This window comes from Perognathus longimembris, chromosome 14 (genome assembly GCF_023159225.1).
Source record: "Perognathus longimembris pacificus isolate PPM17 chromosome 14, ASM2315922v1, whole genome shotgun sequence".
Taxonomy (NCBI): Eukaryota; Metazoa; Chordata; class Mammalia; order Rodentia; family Heteromyidae; genus Perognathus; species Perognathus longimembris.
This window is the reverse complement of record NC_063174.1, coordinates 15,122,309-15,147,821: the sequence shown is the minus strand read 5'-3', so window position 1 is coordinate 15,147,821 and position 25,513 is coordinate 15,122,309. Positions and strand designations below refer to the sequence as shown.

The 25,513-nt window shown below is 34.9% G+C and overlaps 1 protein-coding gene across 1 annotated transcript in view; it reads right to left on the bottom strand.

The window, feature by feature from the left end:
• Positions 1 to 25,513, bottom strand: part of Lrfn5 (leucine rich repeat and fibronectin type III domain containing 5) — a 245,242-nt gene that overhangs the window by 33,539 nt on the left and 186,190 nt on the right. The gene's annotated exons all lie outside the window — the stretch shown is intronic.

The window sequence follows — 25,513 nt, the reverse complement described above, 5'->3', positions numbered from 1 at the left end:
ATTATCAAAATTAAATTAAAAGGAAAAATATTAAGAGAAGTACTCAGGGCCAACAACAGATTTAGAACTTCTATGATTCTCATTTTATTTCACTACACTTTTAGGACAGCCCAGGCCCATTGATTTCCTGATGGAATCATTGATGTAACTTTGAAGAGGAGACCGAGAAAAGCAAACAAATGAATTACATGCAGATCACACAACATTGTATTTGAAAGCAAGAAGCTGAGGAATGTTTATGCAATAGCTTTTGGTCTTGGAAGAATGGGGAGTCATTCTGCTCACTTTCCTTAAAGTAATTTGAGAATGGTAGAAGGTGGAGAGAACAGTAGAGATTTCAGATAGCAACTGAGATGGATAAACAAGGACATTGCCAGATATGAGCTGAAATTATGTAAAGATGGTGTTTCCTCTCATATTTCTTTTCCTGTAGTCCCTTCTCCTGTAGTGTGAGTTGTTTCAGCTGGTTTGAGGAGACAATATTTAATAATAAAATTCAATGTTACTTGCCAGTAGAATAACGTTTGTAAATTCATGTTTTCATGGACACAAGATAATCACTGATATTTCTACCAAGCAAAAAGCACTACTTCATTATCTTTGAATAGGTTTTCCTTATGTTTGAATAACACTTTTTAGAAACTTGCTGAAGAAAATCTACAAGACTACAAAATAACTTTTTGAACAAGTATATTTTTTGTATTACATATCGTTTTTGTGACTATACTTGGTGCCTGGCCAGTGTCTAATATGTGGGATGTAAAAAAAAAAAAAGATTGATTAATCAGAATTAAGCCAAGAGGACATGAAGAGTGTAAACAGGTTTATAAAAAATAATGAGGGGCTGGGGATATAGCCTAGTGGCAAAAGTGCCTGCCACGGATACACGAGGCCCTAGGTTCGATTCCCCAGCACCACATATACAGAAAACGGCCAGAAGCGGCGCTGTGGCTCAAGTGGCGGAGTGCTAGCCTTGAGCAGGAAGAAGCCAGGGACAGTGCTCAGGCCCGGAGTCCAAGGCCCAGGACTGGCCAAAAAAAAAAAAAAAATAAAAAATAATGAGGATGATTTATAATAAAGTATCTCTCATCAAGAATAAAGCCCAGGAATGAATGGAATGACTGCTGAATTCTCCTAGATCCTCAAAGAACTATAACCAATACTACTCAAAATATGTTTGAAAATACAAACAGAAGAAATGTTATAAAAATCATTCTACAAAGCCAGTATGATCCTAAAAGAAAAGCTAAGTAAAGATGCAACAAAAAGGAAAGATAATGGATAATTTCCTTGATGACATGGATGCATGAAGCCCTGGGTTAAATTCCTCAGCACCACATACAGAGAAAAAGCCTGAAGTGTAACTGTGGCTCAAGTGGTAGAGTGCTAGACTTGAGCAAAAAAAAGCCAGGGATAACAGTGCTCTCAGGCCCTGAGTCCAACCACTAGAACTGGAAAAATAATCTCAATAAAATACTTGCAAACTGAAACCAATAACATATTTTAAGATTTATGATTATAGTCATATTATGATTAATGCATGTATATGATTAATGTATATATTAATACAAATGATTAAATTGGTTTAATTCCAGGATTTCAAGGATGGTTCAATACAAACAAATCAGTTATCATAATTCAACACTAAAAGAGAATCAAGGCCTAAAAAATAACACAATCATCCTCATATGTTGGGGTCCATCTTCCCCCCTAGATGGAAGGGGCCTGATGCACCTCCCCCAGCTGGGGAATGCGGCCCTTCCATCCTCTCTACATTGGAATCCGGAGAAACCGGTCGGGCAAATAGACCCCCTACTTAGCTGGCAGCCAGCCTGGCGCCTACCAGCCCCGCCCTGGTTTGGCGTGCTCAGAGTGACGTAGCCCCTTGGAGGTCAAGTGACCAGCCCCTTGGGAGTCACGTGACAGCTCATGGCCTATGGGAATCCTGGCCAACCCCCTTTCTTCAGGATCATCTCCCCTTGTCCTTCTCTCAATAAAGTTAGTTCGTTCTCAGAAGCCGACTCCGTGGTCTATGTACGTTAGCTCCCAGGGTAGGATAGAGGTCACATTGCCACGCGGGTCGCGCGCACGCCAGGCCGGAGCCACCCCTACGTCTCACCCTGACAGACCTGCAGGCCGAGGGTTAGGGGAGAGGATGATACAAGGGTAATAAGAGAGAAAATAAGCATTTGAGCCGGAGCAGAGAAAGCAGACCCAACACTCATAGATGAAGAAAAAGACTTTGGCAATATGTTAACACCCAATCCTAATGAAACTCTTGAAAAAACTAGAAATAAAAGGACTGTTCCTCAATATAATAAAAGCTTTCTTTACATGACAAACCTATAGCTGACATTACACTTAATGGAGAAAAATTCAAAACATTTTCTCTGAAATCAGAAATGAGATAATTATGCCCACTATAACTACTCTTATTCAATACAGTTATAAAATTTCTGACCAGGGGGAAAATTTCAGGCAAGAGGTAAAACAAGAATCCAATGAGGGAAGGGAGAGGTGGAATTTTTCCTATTGGCATATAATATGACTCTATACTTAATTGATCTTAATAATTCCACCAAAATGAATGTTATATCTGGTAAACACTTTCATTCAACATAGAAGTATATAAAAGTCACTACATAGAATCAATAGCTTTGCTATACACCAGCAATAATCACACTAGGAAAGCAATTAGGAAATGAATATCATTAACAATAGTCTTAAAATTAATGAAATATTTAGGGATAAATTTAAGAAAGTGGAATCCTCTACAGTGAAAGCTATAAATTAACAATGAAAGAAACTAAGAAAGATATCAGATGAAGGAAAATTCTCCCATGCTCAAGAAATGACAGAATCAATACTGTGAAATGGTTATGGTTCCAAAAGCAATCTTCAACATAATTCCAATACAGTTACCCAAAAAGGTAGAAAAATCAGTGCTAAAGTTCTTATAGAGGCACAAAAGACCTAAAATAGTCAAAACAGTCCTGAACTAAAAGAACAACACTGGAGTTAGGGTAATATCTGACTTCAAACTACAGAGCCATAGTAATAAAACAGCATGCTACTGTCACAAAAAAACAGACATGTAGACCAGTGTAACAAAATAAAAGACCAAGAAGTAAGTATACACAAGTAACACCAGATGATTTTTGACAAAATATGCATTTCTCACAACTACAACATGACAAAAATGCATTGAAAAAATGAGAGCTTCTTCAACTAATTGTGTTGTAACAACTGGATATCCACATGTAGATGGAAGCTAGATTACTGTCTCTCACTATGTACTAATATCAATATTGAAATGAATTAAACACCGCAGTGTCAGACCTGAAACGTTGATACTACTACAGGTAAACTTGAAGAGAATGTCTGGAAAATATAGGCATAGGCAATAAATTCCTGCACAAAACTCCATAAACACAGCAAGGAAGAGAAAGGAGTGAAAATATGATTTCATCAAACTATAAAAGGTATCAACGTCTTTCCTTTTTTTAAATAAAACAAACAAACACATCTCTTGTGCTGCATCAGTAGACAGAAATTCAGTTAGTTTCATGAAATGCAACATCCAACCCCTTGTTTTCTGGGAAAAAGAAACTGAAATGACTTGAAGTTGAGAATATGGATACCGCCTCACTCACACACACTCATTCTCAGACTGTAGGTGTTTTATTTTTGTTTTGTTTTGTTTTTCTTTTTTAAACTAGGGAAAACACTGATGAACGGTCAGAGCTCCTATCCTGATCTTTTCATCAAGGTGCCTTTCCTGATAACATGGTTCAACTGTGAATGTAGAAGGGGTTGAGGGGGTAGAACAAAAACTCTGGAGTTAGAGGATATAGAAAAATAAAAGTACGACTTTTACAAATAAAGATGCAGACTTCAAAGATGAAAATATAGCCACAGCCTAAACCCAAATTTAAATTCTCAAAAATTGGCAGCAACAAAAGCAAAGCTCTCTCCTGACCTGTATTGTGGCAGTTCAAACACCCCCAGAAAATTGTGCCAAAGAGATATAGAAAACAAATGTACAATAATACACACACACACACACACACACACACAAAAAAAAAAAAAACCTTCAGGTAACTTTGGATTTCAAATGAAGATAAATTTAATGTTCAAACAATCTGATAAAATAACCATTTGGAAACTGAAAAAAAAAAGGTATCAGCACAAGAAAATAAATTGTCAATAGGATGAAGAGACAGCTTAAACACTGGAAGAAAAAAAAAATTGCACTTACCAATCTGGCAGTGTACTCTTAGCCAGAATATACAGAAATGTAAAAACTAAACTCCCAAAGAACCAATAACCAATTGAATGGCAAATGAATGTCTCTAAAGAAGATATACAAATGGCCAATAAGTACATAAAGGAGCAGTCAACATTTCCTGGCCACAATGGAATGTAAATCAGAGCAAAATGAGATTTAATCTCACTCTGTTCTGGATGAAGATCATCAAGTCCACAACCAAGCTGATGAGGTGATGGAGGAAAGCAAGTTTTATATCCTTTATGCTGATGGAAATGCAAACTAGTGAGGTCACTATGGAAATTAGTATAGGAGTTCCTAAAAAAATCTTAAATTAGAACTACCATGTGCTCTAGCAATATCACTCTTAGGAATATATCTGAAGAAATCAAAATTAGTATATAAGAAGGAACTTGAATGCCTTTGACCATAACAGCACTTACATAATACATAAGCTGTAGATGTAGCACAGACGCACTACAACTGATAAACTGATAAGAAAATTTGACATGTAAAAACATTGAAGTATTATTCATTCACAAGCAAGATTGAGATTATGTCAGTTTCAGGAAAATTGATGTATGTAGGGGTCATCATATTGAGGAAAGAAGCCAAGTTCAAAAGATCAATTCATTACTGGAACCTAGTTATAGTGTGTGTGTGTGTGTGTGTGTGTGTGTGTGTGTGTGTGTGTGTGTGTGTGTGATTGTAATTATGGAACTTCTGTCAGAGACATTGAGAAGAGAGGGGTGGGAAGAATGTTGGTGGGTGATTAATATCTAAATATATTGTGTCTATTAACAAAGTTAGCACAAGGTAAATCACCAATAGCTGTTGAATTATAGAAAGATTGGAGAGATGTGAGAAGAAAGAACAACAGATTGATTAAAATAAAATGTCATGAATGAAATCCCAAAGTGAAATTTTTTTAAATAAAAATCAATATGCACTAAGAAAATGAATGGCAAGAATAAATAACAGATTCTGTTTGAGGGAGGAGTTAGAATGAAAGGGTAATGGCAAGCTAATTTAATGGAGAAACATAAATATAGTCTACAATATGGTCTGTGTGTTGTATAAGCATGCAATCAAAGGAATAATAACACCTGTTGGAATCCCTTGAAGAATAGAATTTCTTCAGAAGATGAGTTTGTAAAGATGGCATGGGAATGAGAACATTATTGAAGGGGTGAATTTATCACCCATTGTATGAATGCATGTAAATATCCCTTTGTACAGCCAATATAAATGAATAAGAAATAACTGAGTGAATGAAAGTATGAATAAATGAAGGAAAACTGAGTCCTCAGATCCTCTACACAGTGTAGGAATCCCACTTATAAATAACAATTTCAATAGCTACAAATAAACTTCTTGGCCTGAAGGAGGAAACGTGAGTACCATATAAGATTCAGAATTAGGACACACAGAAATGTAATTTGTGTGAGTTATACAAAAATATTTCCTTAAGTATTTAACACTTTCATAATAAAATTAATGGCATCTGTCAATGCTCAGTTTCCAAGGAGACATTCTAATTAAATTAGCTAAAATTGTGAGATCTAAGCCAAATTCTTTGACTTGATTGAAATACAGTGCTGCTGGTGAACATGGTGGGACCTTATCATGTCACTGAAGATTTTTATCTTGGATTTATACAAAAAGGGAAAAGTAATATCATCCAACTGTGATTAATTGCAAAGTTAATGCATATAAAATACTTATAGAAGGGCTTTGCATATCCCTGTGAGTATTTATTACTTATTATTCTTAGCTCTTGATAATTTGCAATGGGCTTGGAGTTGGGGCTCAGTTCTACACCATGAGACTAGCAAACACAAGGTCCTGGGACTGATTCCCAGATTCACAAAACATCAAACAGAAAATAATTTGAAAAAGATTACAGGAACCTTAGAAGATTCATAATACAACGAGACAAGCTTAATGCCTCACATATATTAGATATTCAAAATGTGTTCAACAAATGGTTCAGAAAATGACTTTGTTAAAGATGGTATGCAAAGGGGCACACATTTCCCATGATTTCTTTCCCAGACTATCTCCATGCAAGCTTGAACTTTTGAGGAATAGAGTTGCATACTACTTGATTCCTGTCTCTAGTACCCACCCACTACAAGGTTTAGCTGTATCACATTCAAGAATTCTCTATTCAACATAGGGCTTTGACTCATGCATTCAGTGTCTGAGTCTTGGTCATGTATTTACCAAAAATGGATCTTTGTTTACTGATTGGGCCACTGACTACAATATAATAACAAATACAATTCTGTAATACTGCTTTTATGCCAGCATCCTCTACTGACAATTGCTGGTGTTCAATTAAAAAAAAGTTTGATTTCTGTACTAATATATCAATCTCATTTGAATCTCTCCATCCTTCATGAAGGATAATTTCTCTGATAAAATTAACTATCTAGAAATAACCAGGTAATATGGAAAATGGGGAGACCAGAGAGACTAAGAGATAGATATATTTTATAATGGAAAATAATTGTTCAGGTTTACCTAAGTTATATCTACCAGTCCTCCATGCACTGAGGAAAAACATTGACAGTGATATACAATTTCAAAAAATAAATATTTTATTTGGTTAGTTCCTAAGAAGTAGAACAGTTTTTCAGAAAAAAAAAATCTGCTTTACTGAACTTGTTTGAGTTGTTACAGGGGAATCAAAAATTTATTTTAAGCCGACAGAACTACTCAAACATTTATAGCAATGTTTATTCATCTGGCTAGCAATAATCACCAGGATCTTTCTCCATGAACAAGATTCACTTTGGAATTACATTATTTTTTCAAACTGTGAATGTGTTTGAGGTGCTAAGTGGTTAAAATATTTAGCTATATTTTTTAAATCAGGGAGAAAAATAATTCCTGTATCTGGGACACACTTATTCAGCTGTACAAAGATCATTTTCCATATGTGATGCCCTAGGCTTAGAAGAGAAAGAATAATAGAAGTAAAAGATACGCCAACCTAAAGTGTAGCTAGATAAGCTCAGTGGTATTAAAAAATCATGCATTCCAAATTACAAAACAGTAAGGCTCATTATCTACTTCCAAATATATTTGTATCATCATTCTACAGCTTAAAAACCTCCCATGTCTCCTAGTTTATTACAGAATAAATCTAGACACAGCGTGACATCCAAGGCTCTTCACAATCTGTCCCTAATATTTTGTGTGAATTATAACCCACTTTATTTATCCTACATTTAAGCCAAATCAGCTTTATTACTTGTGCTCATGCCTTTGCTCACCCTGACACTTCCTTCTGCAATGCACTTTCCTAAATTTTTTGCTCATTAAAGCCCTATTCTTTCTAAGACTGTCAGCTGAAATGTGTTTTCCTCCATGGTACTTTTCAGGATGACTGGGTTTAAATGCAGGTTCAGTGAAAGTTGATGGAATTTTATCAGTCATTCACCTGGACGATTTAACTAAGTTATGTATTATCATCTCCAGATTCCAGGGTTCTAGTGGATAGGTGATTCATCTCACTGGTACCAATAGAATCATACTATGTATGAAGCATTTATTTTAATGACTAGTAAGTGAGTTCTTAAGGACATTTCATGTAAAGCCTCAGGCTCCTTTCCACAAATTAATGTCCTTTGGTTTTTCTCCATGAAAATACCATCAACCTCAAGCATTGGCAATCTAGAAGGAATCCCTCAACTTCACATATGTAAGCTGCACATTCACAAGATAAACCTGTTATATATTGGGTCATGCATTCCATCTAATTACCCCGTGTATTTTATGAACAACCTCTTCTTGTTTTTTTCCTCACAAAAAAGTTATGTTTTCAAAGATTTTCATGGGGATAAATGAAATAATGTTCATTTTTTAAATTAAAAATAAAACTTCAAAAAATCCAGACATTATGGAGTAATGTGAGAAATGCCTGCTTCTGCATGCAAATGTTCCACCAAACCTGAAAATTTGTAGAAATCACTCTTAATCCATTTTCCATTTGAAATCAGTTTCTAATAAATGGTTAAGGATTTTCCCACCTATGTACCTTGTTTTCTAGGCTAATAATAATACTGTCAACTGGGGCTGGGGATATAGCCTAGTGGCAAGAGTGCCTGCCTCGGATACACGAGGCCCTAGGTTCGATTCCCCAGCACCACATATACAGAAAAACGGCCAGAAGCGGCGCTGTGGCTCAAGTGGCAGAGTGCTAGCCTTGAGCGGGAAGAAGCCAGGGACAGTGCTCAGGCCCTGAGTCCAAGGCCCAGGACTGGCCAAAAAAATAAATAATAATAATAATAATAATAATAATAATACTGTCAACTAAAATTAAGGTACTGCTATGTCCTGAACATTTGATTTACACCATTAAATACTGGTGTTTCCATTTTTTTTAACAATCTGAATTAGCTCACTAGTCCAATTGAATAAGTTTCCTTTTTTTTCTATTTTCAAGGTGATATACAGAGTGTTACAGTTGCATATGTAAGGTTGTGAGTACATTTCTTGTCAAACTTGTTATCTCCTCTCTTATTTTTCTCCCACCTTCCCTCCTCCCCAGTTCCCTGTCCTGTGTTGTACAGTGTACCAAAATCAAATACAGTGACAACAAGTGCTAAACCATAGGGAAGATAAACAAAAGAAATAATTTCACATAGTACATAAAAATAACAGCAACAATAATAAACCTCTAGTTTCCATGCCTTAAGAGTTCATTTCGCTTAGCATCATCTTATGTGATCATATGTACATAGCTATTGAGCTATTATAATCATCTCCTAGGACTATCCTAAACATATTAATTATTAGCAATGAGGGAAACCATATTTTCTGTTTCTTTGGGACTGGCTCACTTCACATAGTAGACTTGTTTATAATTTTAGATGTAGATGGAAAGGACAATTGCAAAATACGTTTTCACCAATTTCTTTACAATCCAAAAGAGCTTGGGGGCGGGGTGGTGGTTAAAGAATGCTAGGACACAAAACAGGTGTTTTGAATCCTGTCTTTGCTCCTACATCACTCAACTTCTCCATGTCTCATTTTGCACATCTGCAAATTGTAAACACATGTATGTAATGATATAATACAAACTTTTAAACTCTGGGTGTTAGATTCTCTTCTCTTTCATCTTCTTAAGAGCTGAGCTTTTATGGGCATCCTTTCCTTCCTACACCAGGGCATTCTTACCCTTATCTATTAAGCCATTCTAATGACACACATATACATTCTAGGCACCCTTTAGCAAACAGGCAAATAAAACACGACCAACAAAAAAACCCCAAGTATCTTTATCCTAGGAAGTCATGTTACCCTTTTATACCATAGCTTCATTCCCTAATGCAAAATGAAGGTGGTAATTGTGTGTATGCTATAAGATTATTATAATGCTTAAAAGAGCATTCTAAAATACTGTGAAATATTTAGAATACTGTTAAGCTCAGGAGAAAAGCACAATAAATGATAATTGTTCCTTTTAGAATTTATGTAAGTAGTGACTACTATTTTGATTTTCAACATCCAAATAATTGGCAAACCCTAATATTGTATGGCCAAATGTACTCTGAATATGCATATTCGTTTGGGATTTACTTGTCATTTTCCTGAACCAATAGTGCTATTTTTTACTTGAAATGTTCAATTTTATCAAAACAGGTCTTTTTGCTATCTGTATCAGTATTCCATTCACTGTACAGAGAGTTGAGGGCACTTAGCTCTAAACTAGTACTTGTTATATGAATTAATAAATCAAAATGCTTTCTCACACACTGTGAGGAATTTATTTTTAAAATTTTAAATTGATTCTAATTTTTAAAAGTATTCATTTGAAGACATCCTCATGCTCAAGTGGAGAAATAGCATAAGGAAAAAATGCTTTGACAGGAAGTTTATAAATAAGTCAGATATATTTTATGCCTTTGAATGCCCAAGTCTCTCTCTCTCCCTCTCCTCTCTCTCTCTCTCTGTGTATGTCTCTCTCTCTCTCTGTGTCTCTCTCTCTCTTTCTTTCTTCCTTTCTCTTTTTTAGATTGAATATAGTTCCTTTAGGTAAGGGAAAATTAACACATATGAACAACCCTGTAACATAGTACTCTGGCAAAATTAAAAGGCAATGATTTCAGTGGCAAGAAAGAAAAAAAAGAACAACAAAACATCCCCTTTGAGTCACTGTGTTGGAAAGTGATTGAAACGTAAGACCATGCACGGGAGTCAGGGAACCCATACTATGTGAAAAATCATTGGTGACAGTCAAAAATGCAGATATTGTCATTATGTTATCATCCAGTATTGCTAAAAAAAATAGTCTCTAAAATTGGTTGCAGACAATTTTTAGGAAACCTGTGAGCTAAAATGAATGGTTTTGGTAATAGGCTAGTAGCGAATAGAGGAAGTTACTGCAAGCTAAAACAATGGTCTTCAAAGAGAAAAAAGTAGATTAGTGCAAAACTAATGTCAAACTGTTCCAAAAGGAAGACAGATTTGATGAATGGAGAATTAAATTTGTATGTCAAAGTGTGAAATCAGAATGCCGGAATACCTTTAATAATTAGTCATAAATATTTCAAGATATTTTTATTGAAGATAGGAAATAAATTTAGTTGTGAATTTCCTTCTTTCCATTTGAAAAGAAATCAACATATGAAAGTAAAATATTAATATACATACTAAAATGTTTTTGTATATTATTAAATATTTTTCATTAATTCTGATTTTGGTGATGGGTTAGAAAGCTGCCATGATTTTCCTTTATTTGTTATTAAAACTATGAAATTAGGAACATTGAATTGTATTGCCATTAAACAAGCACTTGCAATGAATTTTCATAATTTGAATCTGTTCATTAAATATGTTTAAGCAGCACTGCACTCACAATCATATGTAAAGAGAAGGCTGAAAAATGATATACTAGGTATTATCACTTACATGAAAGAACAGTAAAGAGAAACAAAGAGTAATCACAGTTTTAATGAATGAAGAAAATGCAATGCCAATTAGACTGGAAAGTATCATGATTTCCACAAAAGTTATATTCCCTTCCCTCTAGTAACTTACAACAAAATCTACACAGTTAACAATGGCAGAGAATACTAATTGAGTTAGATATGATTTAACAGGTTGAGATTCATTCATTAATAAAATATCCTGGTTTCTGGCTTTCCTCAAGTGCAACAAACTCATCATCTTTATTATTTAAATTAAAAGTGTTGAAATGCTTCAGACTGTCCAACACTTGGAATTTGGTACTTTAAACCACCTAATCTGTATTTAAACAAAGATTACATTTAACAGCATTTTTATTAAATAATAGTTGTTAGGAGCATCTGCAGAGAATAAAACAGCCACCCCAACTTTCTATGTTAAACAGATGTACCTATTTAGTTTAAATTCATTTATATAAAGAAATACCTTCCAACATAATTTATTTTTTACAAAATTGTGTTTGCATATTGGAAAACCTTTGCATAACTGTTTTAAGCACAAATCTAAACAACATATGCAACATAATCAAAAGCCCAGCTCTTATTCCCTGGCTGTAATTTTTGAAGTAAAATTTGGCTTGTGAACCAATTTACATGTGATATCTCAGCAATAGTCATATTTTAAAATGCTTTCCATGTAAACTGAGTAGCAAGTTTTCAAAAATGTAATTCATTCATATTGGTTTTCTAAGATTGCTCTGAAAAGTCCCTGGTAAGAAGTGTTCCCTGATTTCATTGTTTTGCACACTGTAATAGCACCTGTATTCAGGTGCCAATTTTCACAGTTTAATTAGAAGCAGAAGGTATACACTATAGTACCACACATCTTTTTAACTTTCCCTTAGAGTAGTAAACATGGTGTACTGCAATATTATTGCCTATGAAAGAGCTCATCATTTTAAAATTATACCAATTGTATTCAGGAGAGAAAAGCAAGTTCTCATGATACAGAACTTTCAACAGTTTATTCATTATTACTGAGTCTACTGGCAAATGTAATGAGTTAATTTTCCATCCACTTATTTACTGCACACAATTGTTAACTGCTGTTATACAGTAACACTTCAGTAACACATATCTTTCTTGAAATACTGAAATTTCATTCAGGAGTAACAGAGTGATAAATGCTTTTCCACATTAAGACATGTTCTCTGGTATGGGGAGGGTATTTTTTTTACAGTATGTAGAACTATTCCACAATAGTATATTGTAATAGTAATGTCCAATCGATGACCTCAACATAGAATGGGATAAAACAAAGAAAATAAAATGACTCAATAAAACCAATCCAGCAAGGGAAGAAGAAATTTATGTCAAGTCTGGGTTTTGGTAAGTGTCACCCTATGTCCAATGCATTGAAAGCTTGGTCCTAAGGTAGTTCTGTCATTAGGAAGTGGGACCTTTAGGAGGTTAGAGATAGTGGGAGGTTTGCAGGTCACTGAAGTCAATGCATGTGAAGGGGATTGTGAGACCTTGTTTTCTCCCTCTTTTGCTTCCTGGCTCATAAAGGGTTTGGTACTTCCATACGCATCCCCTTGTGTCCATCCAGTACATTCACCAGTGACTTGAGGCAGTGGGGCCACTAGATCATGGTCAGCTTCCTCGAAAGCTGTGATCTCAACTAGACTTTTTTCTATCACTAGGTACACCAGGTACTTCAGTATAGTCACAGAAAACTGACTATTACGATCAGAGGAATTAAGTGGTATTTCTTGTAATGAACTACCTAACTCTACCTTAATTTAATGAGAATAACTGCATTGTCTATTACATAACACTGTACCATCCACAACTCACTCTATAATACCCTTGTACTAACAAAATGTTGGAGCTAAAGTAAAGGCTTTTTGGAAGTGACAGTATTTTATCACATATAATAATTTTCCAAAACTTTACTTCATTCTTTATTATTCACTTTTTTATTCACTTACTTATTATCTCAACACCTTTAGTCCTCCTTCAAACCAACACTTTATTTATCACATATTAATATGTAATCAGCATAGGTTATATTTTACATTTCAGACAGTGCTTGAAACTGGAGATAAAAACACAGAGAAGTTGTTGCTGCCAAACCCTAGACAACTCAACCCACGTTTCAGGAAATAGTAGAAGCATAAATAATGATATACAAAAAATAATGTCAAACAGCGTCTGATAAATAAAATATTATTTATATAAGCTAAATCTATTTCTAGAAAGTCATAAAATTAAAATGAAAATAAAACATAAATCAGTATGGTGATTCTTTAAAAAAACTAAAGCTAAATCTATCACATGATCCTGCTATATCATTCCTGGGCTTATATCCAAAGGAATTTCACTTGACACACAAAAGAGATACCTGCGCACCCACGTTTATAGAAACACTATTTAGATTAGTCAAAATATGCAATCAGCCTAAGTGCTCATATCCCAGTGATTGAATAAACAAAATGCAGTATAAAGATTCAATAAAGTACGATTCAATTCATCCCAAAAGAATAAAAGTATGCCATGTTTAGGGATATGCATAGAACTAGATGCCCTTATGTTAAGTGAAGTAAAGTGGAGTGAGAAAATCAAATGTCACATGTTGTCTCTCATAACTCAATCTAGTATTTCAAAAGAATGAAATTAATATAAAATGGTTCTGTTTGTGGGTGGGTATGAGGAGGGCAGAGAGAGAAGGTAGAACGCATGGGGATATGAATTGGCCATAATGTTCTATATACATGTATAAAAACAGAACTTATTTATATTCTCCCAAGAACCAGGAAAGGGAGTGAAGGGAGTGTCAGAGGGAAAGAGTTTGACTAGGGTATATTGTAGGCATAAGGGAAACAATATGCCTTGAAAGTGGAGTATTCAAGGAGGAGGAGGCATGAAGAAGCAGATAATCAAACCAATATCCACAGAGAGACAAGGAGAGCCTAAGGGGCTAATTTAAAGGTTGTACAGATAGGGATCCTTACTTCTTATACATGAGCAAACCTAAAGCTACCTTAGAGAAGAAGATTGGTTCCAATTGCATTGGCAAAGAAAAAAAGCCAAACGAACAAAAAAACAAAAAATCAGATGACACTGTTTTAGATGAAAACTTACATCTTAAAATGAAGATTGTTTATGAAAAGGTGAAAACAGACACCTGAAGTTATGACACTCTAACAACCCACACCTGATGGAATTTGGCAAGTTTACTTCATTTTGCTTTTCCTATCTGTGAAGTAGGGTCAAAAATGAAGAAATAACAAACCAAACTGGGTGAGAGTACAAACAATGGTGCTTTGTGACAAAGAAGCACATGTAAGACAGTAACTCTAGTGATAGTAATTATTTGAGAAGCATAAAGAAGTTATACTTAATATCTAGATCAAGAAAAATGTTGAAGAATTACATTAAGAATTTTACAGGGGCTGGGGATATGGCCTAGTGGAAAGAGAGCTTGCCTCATATACATGAGGCCCTGGGTTCGATTCCCCAGCACCACATATACAGAAAACAGTCAGAAGTGGCGCTGTGGCTCAAGTGGCAGAGTGCTAGCCTTGAGCAAAAGGAAGCCAGGGACAGTGCTCAGGCCCTGAGTCCAAGGCCCAGGGCTGGCCAAAAAAATAAAAAAATAAAAAAGCATTTTACAGGCTATTTTTATTTACATTGCATATCCAAGTACACTTATTGCAGATACAATGAATTATGTAAATTTTATTACTGCTGACAGAGCCTTTCCATACTAATGCACAAAATTAATCCCCTTGAGGAAGTTAGTAGTAAAGTTTTCCTAATCTAAATCCTATGTTGTCTTAAGGAGTATCAGGCCCTGGGGTGGGGGAGAGGGCTGGTACTAGGGCCTAATTTTCTTTCCTCAGGATGTCACTTGGCATTTTTACTCAAATTGGGTGCTCTGTCACTTGAGCCACAATTACACATCTGGGTTTTTGATGGTTAATTGAAGATAGAATCTCACGAGCTTTTCTCCCTGGGTATCTTGTGTGTACAGTCCTTAGATCGAAACATGAGTAGGCAGGATTCCAGGTTTGAACCATCAGTGCCTTGTTGAAGACTACAGTGAACAGATACCTCGAATGGTTTCAGAAGTTTATCAGAGGCAGAACACAAATAATATGGGAGCCAAGAAATACTTCAAGGAAAACATAACTACTGTTGAGGTATTCCTGCCTTCATAAGATTTAAATAGGCTTTGTAGAAATCCTGAGTTTCAAGTGTTGTATTATGTAAAGCTGAGTGATAAGACTCCCTAGGCTAGGTGATATAGCTTTGCTACCTGGAATGCATGCATGTGTCACTTTACTGAGCAAAAAGAACTTTGCAGACGAAATTAGTTGGGGATGCTAAAAGAGATTACTTTTGATTATCTGGATAAGCCTAATTTAATCTTTAGAAGTAAAGTACAACAAGAAAACTTTTAATTTTGTGTTATGTTTTTCTTAGTTTCTTGTTTCATAGTTGAATGGTGGCTAGCAGAGTCATGAGAGAGTACTATGAATTGAGATGGAAGAAAGTTGATCAATAGGTAATAAGATATAATTACTGTGAGCTACAAATGAGAAGTTCCTGAGCTATGAAAATATGCTGTGCATTTTAAAGAGCTGACAGAAAAGATTTTGAACCATTTTAGCATAAAAGTTGATAAATGATCATTTCATCTACTGAGAGATTAGAGGTCATGTGGATCAAAGTTCAAAGACACCAGAGGCAAACTCTGTGAGGACCCATCTCAACAAACAAGCTAGGCAAAATGGCATGAGTCTGTATTCTACATGGCACATGTAGGTAGGAGAACCATATTGTATATATGCCTACCTGATCTAGGGAAGGGAAAGAAAAATGAGGGTGTATGTTATCACAAGAAATGTACTCACTGCCTTATTATGTAACTGTACTCCTTTTGCACAACACCTTGTCAACAAAATTTAATTAATAAAAAAATGCAAAAAAGAGATCAACAACAACAAAAAACCAATAAAGTAAATAAATAAATTTAAAAAATTTAGGATATGACTCAAGTAGTAGAATGTTTATGTAGCAAGTTTAAGGTATAGTATCATCATTTTTTTACATATCCCTTTAGGGAATGAAATGTTATACTTGACTTTCTAGCAGTTAGGTTTGAATTACTAAATTTCATATGATATGCAAATCATTTCATGGTATTTTTCTGAAAACAAATGTATGAAGAACATGTGGTATAAATTCATTTTATAATTATGTTTCAGTCTTATTGAGCAGATTGAGGTGTCACCATGTAGAAAGATTAACACGAAGCACAGTTTTTAATCTGTTACAAATTGTGAATCAACAATTACTTTAGTGGAATTATTTTTATAGAATTCTGTTTATGTCTCTGTAGTCAACCTAAAATTAATCAACAAGTGTATTCCTGCTAAGAACATGGCTGCAGTGACAGATTGCTTGCCTAGTAAGCACAGGACCCTGGGTTCAAACCTCATACCTACAAAAAGAAAAAAAGAAAAGGAAAATTCACCCAAGTATATTATATAACTTGATATTTGTATGTGTCTATTTGTGTATGCATGCACACACCATTCCTGGGGCATGAATTCTGGGCTTTGCTGTCTTGCCTAGATTTTTCACTCAAGATGGCACTGTAACAACTGAGCCAGGCCTTCACTTCTGGCTCTTTACTAGTTAACTGGAGATAGGAGTCTCAAATGCCTTTCTGCTCTGAGTTTGCAATGTGATCCTCAGGTCTCAATTTTCTGAATAGCTAGTATTACAGGTATGAGCCCCCAGAGCTACCAGTCTCAGGCAGCTGTTGATATTTCTGTTGTTTGTAAAGTCGTCAGAGAAAAGTGAAGTATTGTCATTGTGTAGTAGATGACCTGTGCAATATACTTGTGGACTCATGTAATAGATGAACATGTAAAATGAGGCACTGGTTTAAGTTTAATGTGCAAGAGGAATATTTTTTCAATATTTCTTACACCTGGAAAGATAATATTAAATCAAAACACAGTATTATCAACACCAGATTATTGATCTGAACACCCATCAAACTGTGGTATAAAATGTCCCATATTTTGTAGCTTCAAGTTAATAATTGAGTGGATAAATGAAACATCGCACAGATTATACTTGCGATTTTCAAGCTGCTCATAAAATTCCTAAACCTCTTTTGTGTGGATGTAAAAGTGAAACATGAAGCCTGTTGTGATTGGCTTGGGGAAGCAGAAGACACAATGCAGAAAAATGATGGAGGGATTTGAGACTAATCAATGTATCTTGTATGCACTCTTGAAATGCAAAAATGTGACCTCCTTGTACAACTAATTGATACTAATAATTTTTTTATTTTCTCAATGTAAACACAGCAATGAGAACTCAGTGCACAAGTATGCAAATAAACATGCAAAAGATCACTTACAACTTTCATTGTAACAGCTAACCTGGGAAAGGAGGGCTTAACAAGAGCATCAAGGATCTGTGATATGTTCACATAATGTAACACTAGAAAGCATGAATAAATCTTGAGAAAATATCCTTTAGTAAAAGAATCCAGATGCACTTAGTACAGATCACTAAACACCATAGGTGCAAATGCATGTACTACATTGTTACACTTATGAAACATTCCGGAAGCATGGAATAGTTTGCTGCACTTCCAGAATTCTAACCCAAACAGTAAGGCCACTTATTTCTGTTATGTCAAGAATGCTTCCAGAAATTCCTTTTCTACATCAGGTTTCCCAGCACAAGCATTAAGTCATATTTTACACTGCCCTGTAAAAATATCCCAGTACTCTAAAAAGCATGGATTTATTTTTAGCTTCCCCACTTATGTACTGTTACATATGTATGCCTTATTTACACAATCACAGATTTGTCTCTGTGGAGGGAAAAGCTTTTTGCACATTTGTATGGATGCATGCTATTTTTTGTTTAGACATTCTATTGTTTCATTTCTAAGTAAAAATTCCTATTTATCTTGATGGCCTTCTTTTAAATCAAATTATTCATTTGTTTTTGCTATTGCCTGAATTTCTTCTGCATTCTGAATATTAAACCCCCTTGACAGATATTCAGAATGCAGAAATGTTCTCACATTCTGCAGGATAACTCTGCAGTCTGCTGACTGAAGAGCTCTTGAATAATTTGCAGAATAAAATTTGAACTGACTAAAAATATGCAACCCTAACATTTATCTTATAGATGTGTATGACAATTAAAATGTGCTGTTACTGAACTTACTAAAATACTTGAAATTCAAAAAACATACTTGTGTAAAAATGAACCAAAAACATTGTGGTTTGTTGAAAATCACCTAATTACTTCTGTTCCTTTAAAAGATGGCTCCCTTGGCTCTCTCAGATAAAGGATAAGACAATGCAATGGCAAGTTTACAACTTTTCCTACTTAAGCGATGAGAGAGAAACGCAATATTCATTATTAATGCCTACAGAAAATATGTATGCCTCAGAGAGTTACACCACAGTTCTTGTGATTGTTAAAGTCTATTTTAAATTGCACTTAAGCACCAATAAAAGATTATCTGTTCCACATGTTTCATTTAGATGTTTTGTGCCTATCATTGTAATGAAATATTTAATAGCAGTGATTAAATAACAGAAGTCATTCCAGGCTCCATAACCAGATGTAATTTAGGAATAGCTGAAAAAATGTCAAAAAGTAAACTTCACTATGAGTATCTTTTAAGCTTCCTTTTATTATATTAACTGATTTATGAAAATGTTACATATTAATAACTGTGATAATTTGATACATGCACATTGAGTAATGTTCAAACCAGGGTAAATATATCTATCCCCTCTACCATGAGTTATTTCTTTATGATGGAAACTTTCAGATTTCTTTTATACAACTTTAAAATACATACACATCATTACCATCATCAAAGGTCATCCCGGTCATCCAGCAGAACAACAGACCTTCTTTCTCATATCTGATGATAATTTAGCATGTGTTAATCACATTTCCCACATCTCTTCTTTCCCTTAGACTTTTCCAGTCTTGGATAATCACCAATCTATTGGCAACATACGAAATCAACTTTGTTATACTTCACATTGGTGAGACCACACATTACATTTCTTTCTGTCCCTGACTTATTTCTCTGAACCCTAGTGACCTCCAATTCTGTCCACGTGGGTACAGGAGAGGATTCCTTTAGTTCTCTGAGTGAGTGGTGCTCCATTAACATATGTTTCACCTTTGCTTCATCCATTCATGAGTTGGCTATAATGTCACACTAAAATCCAGGATGCAAAGGGCTCAGTGGATCCCTTTCATTTCCATTGGATTGATTCCTAATAGTGAGATTAATGGATCCAATGATAGTTCTATTTTCACTGTTAAAGAACCTTCCTTCCTGTTGTTTATATAACCCTCAACTTTCAAGAGTTGTCCTTTCACCATAACCTTGTCAATACTTCTTAGTTCATGTCTTTGGACAACAGCAGTTCTTTCTGTATGGAATCTTTAAGCAGTTGTACAAACTGGTTTCAATTCAATATGCTAATTTATAAAGCAATTCTGCCTAGCATGAGTTAAAATCCCACCATGATATTAATTTGCATTTTCCTAATAATGATGTTCTATACTTTTCACATATCTTTTAAAAATTCAATCATTTGAGAAATACTTCACTGTAATATTTCACACTTGTCCATTCTCAAACTAGACTTTTAGGATTTGGGGGGTAAGTGTGTATACGTGTGTGTGTGTGTGTGTGTGTGTGTGTGTGTGTATGTGTGTTGCTATTGTGTTGAATCCATTATATATTCCAGATACTGCCTGCTTATCAGGTAAATATTTTGAAATCGTCTACCATGAAGATTGTGTCTTCACTCTGCCAATTATTTTATTTGCCCTGCAGAACCTTTACACAATTATTCAGGCTCATTTTTCTTTCTCCTTTGGTATTCCATATTTTTTAAGGTTTTGTCTAAAAATCCTTTCCAATCCTATATCTGAAAGCAATTCCCCTATGCTTTCTTCTATTATTTTCATAGTTTTATTTCTTAACGTATTAGGTCCATGTGAGGTGACTTTTGTAGATGGTGATTGTTTAGTTTGCCTATGACTGTGATTCCTAGCATCTTCAAAAACTCATATGACATCATTCATTTTTTAATATGTGTTTTTAGCATTTTTGTCAAAGATGACTTTATAGTTTCTTGGTTGATTCTTTGTAGTTTTCAATAACTACGATCATATCATCTCCATATTGTGACAACATACTTCCTATTTTTCACTCGGGATGCCCTATTTTCTGTCCTTCATTCCTTCCTCTCTTTTCTTTCTCTTGTTTGATTTCTTTGCCTAGATTTTCTACAATTGCTGAATGGAAGTGGTGAACGGGGGAATATTTATCTTACTACAGACATTAAAGATAACATTAAGCTTTTCTGCATTTGTTACAACATCAGGTGTTACATTATCATGTATGATTTCAGTATGTTGAAGCATGCTCCTTCTATATCTAACTCATACTGAGATTTTATCATGAAAATGAATATAATCAAGGCCCTTTCCTCACCTATGGAGGTGATCATATGGATTTTTGTCTATCAGTCTTTTTCTTTCCCTTCCTTCATTTCCTTTATCTTTCTCTCTCTTTATTCCCTACCTCCATCTTTCTTCCCTTCCTCGCACCCTCCCTTCATTCCTTTGCCCACATCTGGTTTGAGTATGCATGTAAAGCTATTTTCATGAGAAGAGATTATAATGGTTATATAATATTTCAATGATAACCTTTGACAAGATATTCCATATCACATTTTTAATATTGTCAGTTTCTTAATATGTTGATATAGCTGGTATTCTTTATTGATTTTTTCAATGTTTTTCCTGAAGATGTAAGTGCTTTACACCTTATCTTTCCAACATTAGAGTTGATATCTTTTTCATTTTCACATGTGTAGTTTGAACTCAGGTAGATTGGATCTCTATCAACTGAACCTCACTCCCAACCCTAATATTAGTGCTTTCTTCATTTTTCTATTTTGACGTACTCTCTTTGACATTTCTTCCTGGACAAGTGTGAGAGAAATTTATTCTCTCAGCTCTTTTTCAATAGTGTTTGTCTCCCATTCATAAAGGATAGATTTTCTGAGCAAGGTATTCTTCTATTTCTGTTCTGAAATCTCATGCTACTACATCCTGACCTGTTAAGGATTCTTTTCAGAAGTGTATTGTCAGACAAACTGGATACCATTATGCATTGTTTCTTTTATTTTCTTTTTCTTGCTGCTTTGAGAATCCTTTGTTAAATTTTAAAATCTTTGTTATAATATTTTCTAGGGTATAATTTTTTAGTTTTATCTAACCACTGACATTTGATCTTCCTACACATATATGTTTATCTCTATCTTTAGTTTGAAGGATTTGTTATTATCTCCTGCTGAGTACTGTATGCCTTTGCAATATTTTACCCTTTTTAATCTCAGTTATTCAAATATTTGTACTTTTAAATTTATCTTAAATGTCCAGTCATTTTTTATTTTGCCTTTTAGCTCACATATTTTCAAATACCATTCCTCCTAACATATTTATCCTTTTATTTAATCTATTGTATTGCTAGACCCTCACATCTTGTTTTCAGTTTTGTGTATACTTCAGCTCAAGGATTTCTGTTTGACTGTTTTTAAGTTACTTCAATCTCTTTAATATTTTATGTTAATAAAAATATTTCAGGGGGCTGGGGATATAGCCTAGTGGCAAGAGTGCTTGCCTCATATACATGAAGCCCTGGGTTCAATTCCCCAGCACCACATATAAGGAAAACAGCCAGAAGTGGTGCTGTGGCTCAAGTGGCAGAGTGCTAGCCTTGAGCATAAAGAATCCAGGGACAGTGCTCAGGCCCTGAATCCAAGCCCCAGGACTGGCAGAAAAAAAAAAATCACTTTTCCTTAAGACAGCAACTCTGAAGCCTCTATTTCAGAGTCAACACATACTGTAATAAGAGATCGGTGATTGTTTGCTTTTCACTAACTTATTATAGACCATTAGATAAACGAGGATTTTTGGCAACACTGTTGATGTTTCTAAGGTATATTATCTTTATTTTGAAAGATTGAGTAAGTGTCTGAAACAGGACTTTGTGACATCCTTTCCAGAAATTCTAGGCACTTTGCTTATTTTATGTAAACCTGTGAAACGTGAACATTTTCATTACCTCAGCCCTGAGTGATGTATTAATTCTAAATAGGAAGCAAGTCCCTTTTGGTGTTTTGGTACTGGTTCAGCACCAGAAGTCATCCAGAGCTCAATTGGTACCAAATTCATAGATACTGTGTTGCTCTGGATAAATTGGAGAAGTATCTACAAGGGTCTTTCTCCATCTTTAGAGAATAATTGGATACAGATACTTCAGATAACTTATAAATTTTCATTCTGAGTCAGTGGTTTGTGCTCAATCACCAAAGGTTGTGCTGGGTTTTGAGACTTACCCCAGAGTGTCCAGCTCTCGGCTCCAAGCAACAACTTGATGTCCACATTCAGGAGACAGTTTCTCTCACCATGTGTTATATTTAAGATAAGGGAATAAATGGGATGTAAAGTATCAGGGCCACTAACACTGAAAAACTGGTCAACACCTGAAAAATTGAGCTTTCCAAGTAAGACTATTGCCCATTCTATGATACTTGCTGAAGAGGAAATGTGGAGCAGATGGATGCTACCAGCTTCAGGTTGTGCTGGTTGGAATATGAATCTGATGAACTGAAATAAGAGATCCATATCTGGACTCATGTCAGGTCTAGAGGCTCCAGCCATGGATATTAATGTGCTGAGAGGAGACACTATTGTCTCCCTTCTGTAATGTTAACTTAATTTTCCACTGAGTTCTAAAACACTGCCATTTTTCTGCTCTGATTCATCCATACAAAGAGTCTTATGTTTGTGCTGCATCTGTTTTGGGAAGGGTACTGGAAACATTTTGTAATACAGGCTGGGTTAAGCCAGGTTATACTTAAGATTTCCAAACACATGGTATGTACAATCTCAAGGATCTACCAGACTTGCTTATTTGGTTATATAAACTGAAACATCTATTCTCCTTGGCTGTAGGTTGCTGGCAGGGGCCAAGGAATGTCTAGAGTCTGAAGTTGTACATCTTTGGGATGTACCTGATGCTGAGGGTCACTGTAACAGATTTAGGACTAAGCTCTATGACAATGTTCTTTCCTATTTCCCTACCCTATTCGTCAGCATTTCTCTGTGGATTTTGTTGTTATTGTTCAAGATTTGGAGAAGAGTGGTTGAATCTTTCCCTTAGATACCTGGATGAAGAGTTTCACAGGTTAAGTCTAAACACTGTCAGTTAAGAGGCTCTGCTAAATCCTAGACATACTATTTGCAAATTTGGTACTGAATTTCAGGTCTTATGCCCATATGTCATTACTTCCTCTACCATAATGAAGGTCTCTTTCTCCATGTTAACTGCTGGTAAAGGGAGCGTTAATATGGAGATGACTTTCCTTCTGGTCTTGTCAGGGTATATTTTATATCATTATACTAATTCCAGACCCTTTTGTTCCTCATCTAGATTCTTAAGTTCTTGTGAAGATAATTTGGCACAAGATAGCCATTCTTATTGGTGATGGAATGCTGGTGAATCTTACTAAGGCTTCACTTTGGTATGAATGTACTGATAGTATTTTTTATTCTAAGAATAAGTGTTTAGAGATCTTCAGATACTAATGTGCATATACACTACTTCATAGCACATTTACTCTTATACTGGTAAGAAAAAATACAAACCCATATGCAAATTTTGTAAATTAGACCATGCAATCAACCTACCATGTTGGTTGATATTTGTTTCTTACTTTCCTGACATTGTGGATCACTGAAGAGGCTATTAGATTTTTCCTATCCAGTCAGACCAATGTTCCACAATGAATCCACCTTTTAATTTACCTTCCATAATTTGTGCACATACTTGAATTACCCTTTCGAATAATAACATTATAATTACCGTTTGAGATGATATGGGTGAAGAATTAAGAAGAAACAGAATGCCAAGATAATGTGACTATTTATAGGAAAAAACAGCATGTTTGTCTTGATTTGGTGACTTGTTGGCTGTTCCCTTCTGCATTATCAAATCTAGGAATATGTGCTCACAGCAGGCTTTAGCAATACCTGCTGGTGAGGAATTGAACTAGCAGAAGTCAGGGGAGTTCAACTAAAAGACCTCAGCAAGGATATAGGAATAGGTTCAGAAAAAACTTAGATCAGGAAGAAAAAAGTTCATCATTGTCAAGATTCCTCCACAGAAATACCTTTGGTGAACTCATCTACGATTTTTTGGCAATTTTTGCAGCTATATATACTATAAAGGAAAATGTTTCATTTATATGTAGCCTAGAATTTTTGTTCTTCCTACCAGAATGTCTAGACTATGAGAAAATATTTGAGATTGCTTGTACAAAAACTAGAGCACAGTATCATCAGAACAAAAAGCAAACTAGTTGACACCAGTTCCAAGATCGGGTAATAAAAAGGATCGATGGGCATGAAAAGAGACAGCTTCTAGACAGGATGAGGAGTCATTGCCAATGAAATTTTGCAACTGCTATGTTCTGTCTCTGCTATATTCTTAAGGCTGGAAAACATGGTTGAAATGATTTCTCTTCTTAAAACATCCCTTTTACAAAAAAAGGAAAAGAAAAAGTACTATTCTTACAGTTACAAGAAACCAATTTATAGGGCAACTGCTTCAAAAGCAAATTCAAACACTTGTGTTTTAGCACTCACAGTTGTTTTGCTTATATGTGAAAGAGGGTAGAAAGTGTTATAATTGAGAGAAATCATGAAAACGTGATTTTTTAAATAAATATGAAATTTATAAAATTAAAACTGTGTTACATAATATATAGAAAATAAGAAGTGCAGAGACTAAGAATATTCTAAGGACATGAACTTAAAACTACAACCTAAAGTAGCAGAATGTGGGGTAATAATAAAATTAAAAAATCATATTCTTAATAGTTAATTCCCCTAAGAAAAGTAAAAGAAGAAGTAGTACCTGAAAAATAAATTTCCTTTTTTTGTTGTCTGTTTGTTTGTTCCTTTGGTGCCAGTTTTGGGGTTTGAATTCAGAGCCTGAGCACTGTCTTTGGGCATTTTTGTTCAGGCTAGTGCTCCATCTACCACTTGAGCTGTAGCTCCACTTCTGTTCTGTGGTTTTTGTTTTTTTTTCTGGTAAATTGGAGAAAAGAATCTCAAACTTTCCTACACGAGCTTGGCTTCAAACCATAATTCTCCGATCCCAGCCTCCAGAGCTGCG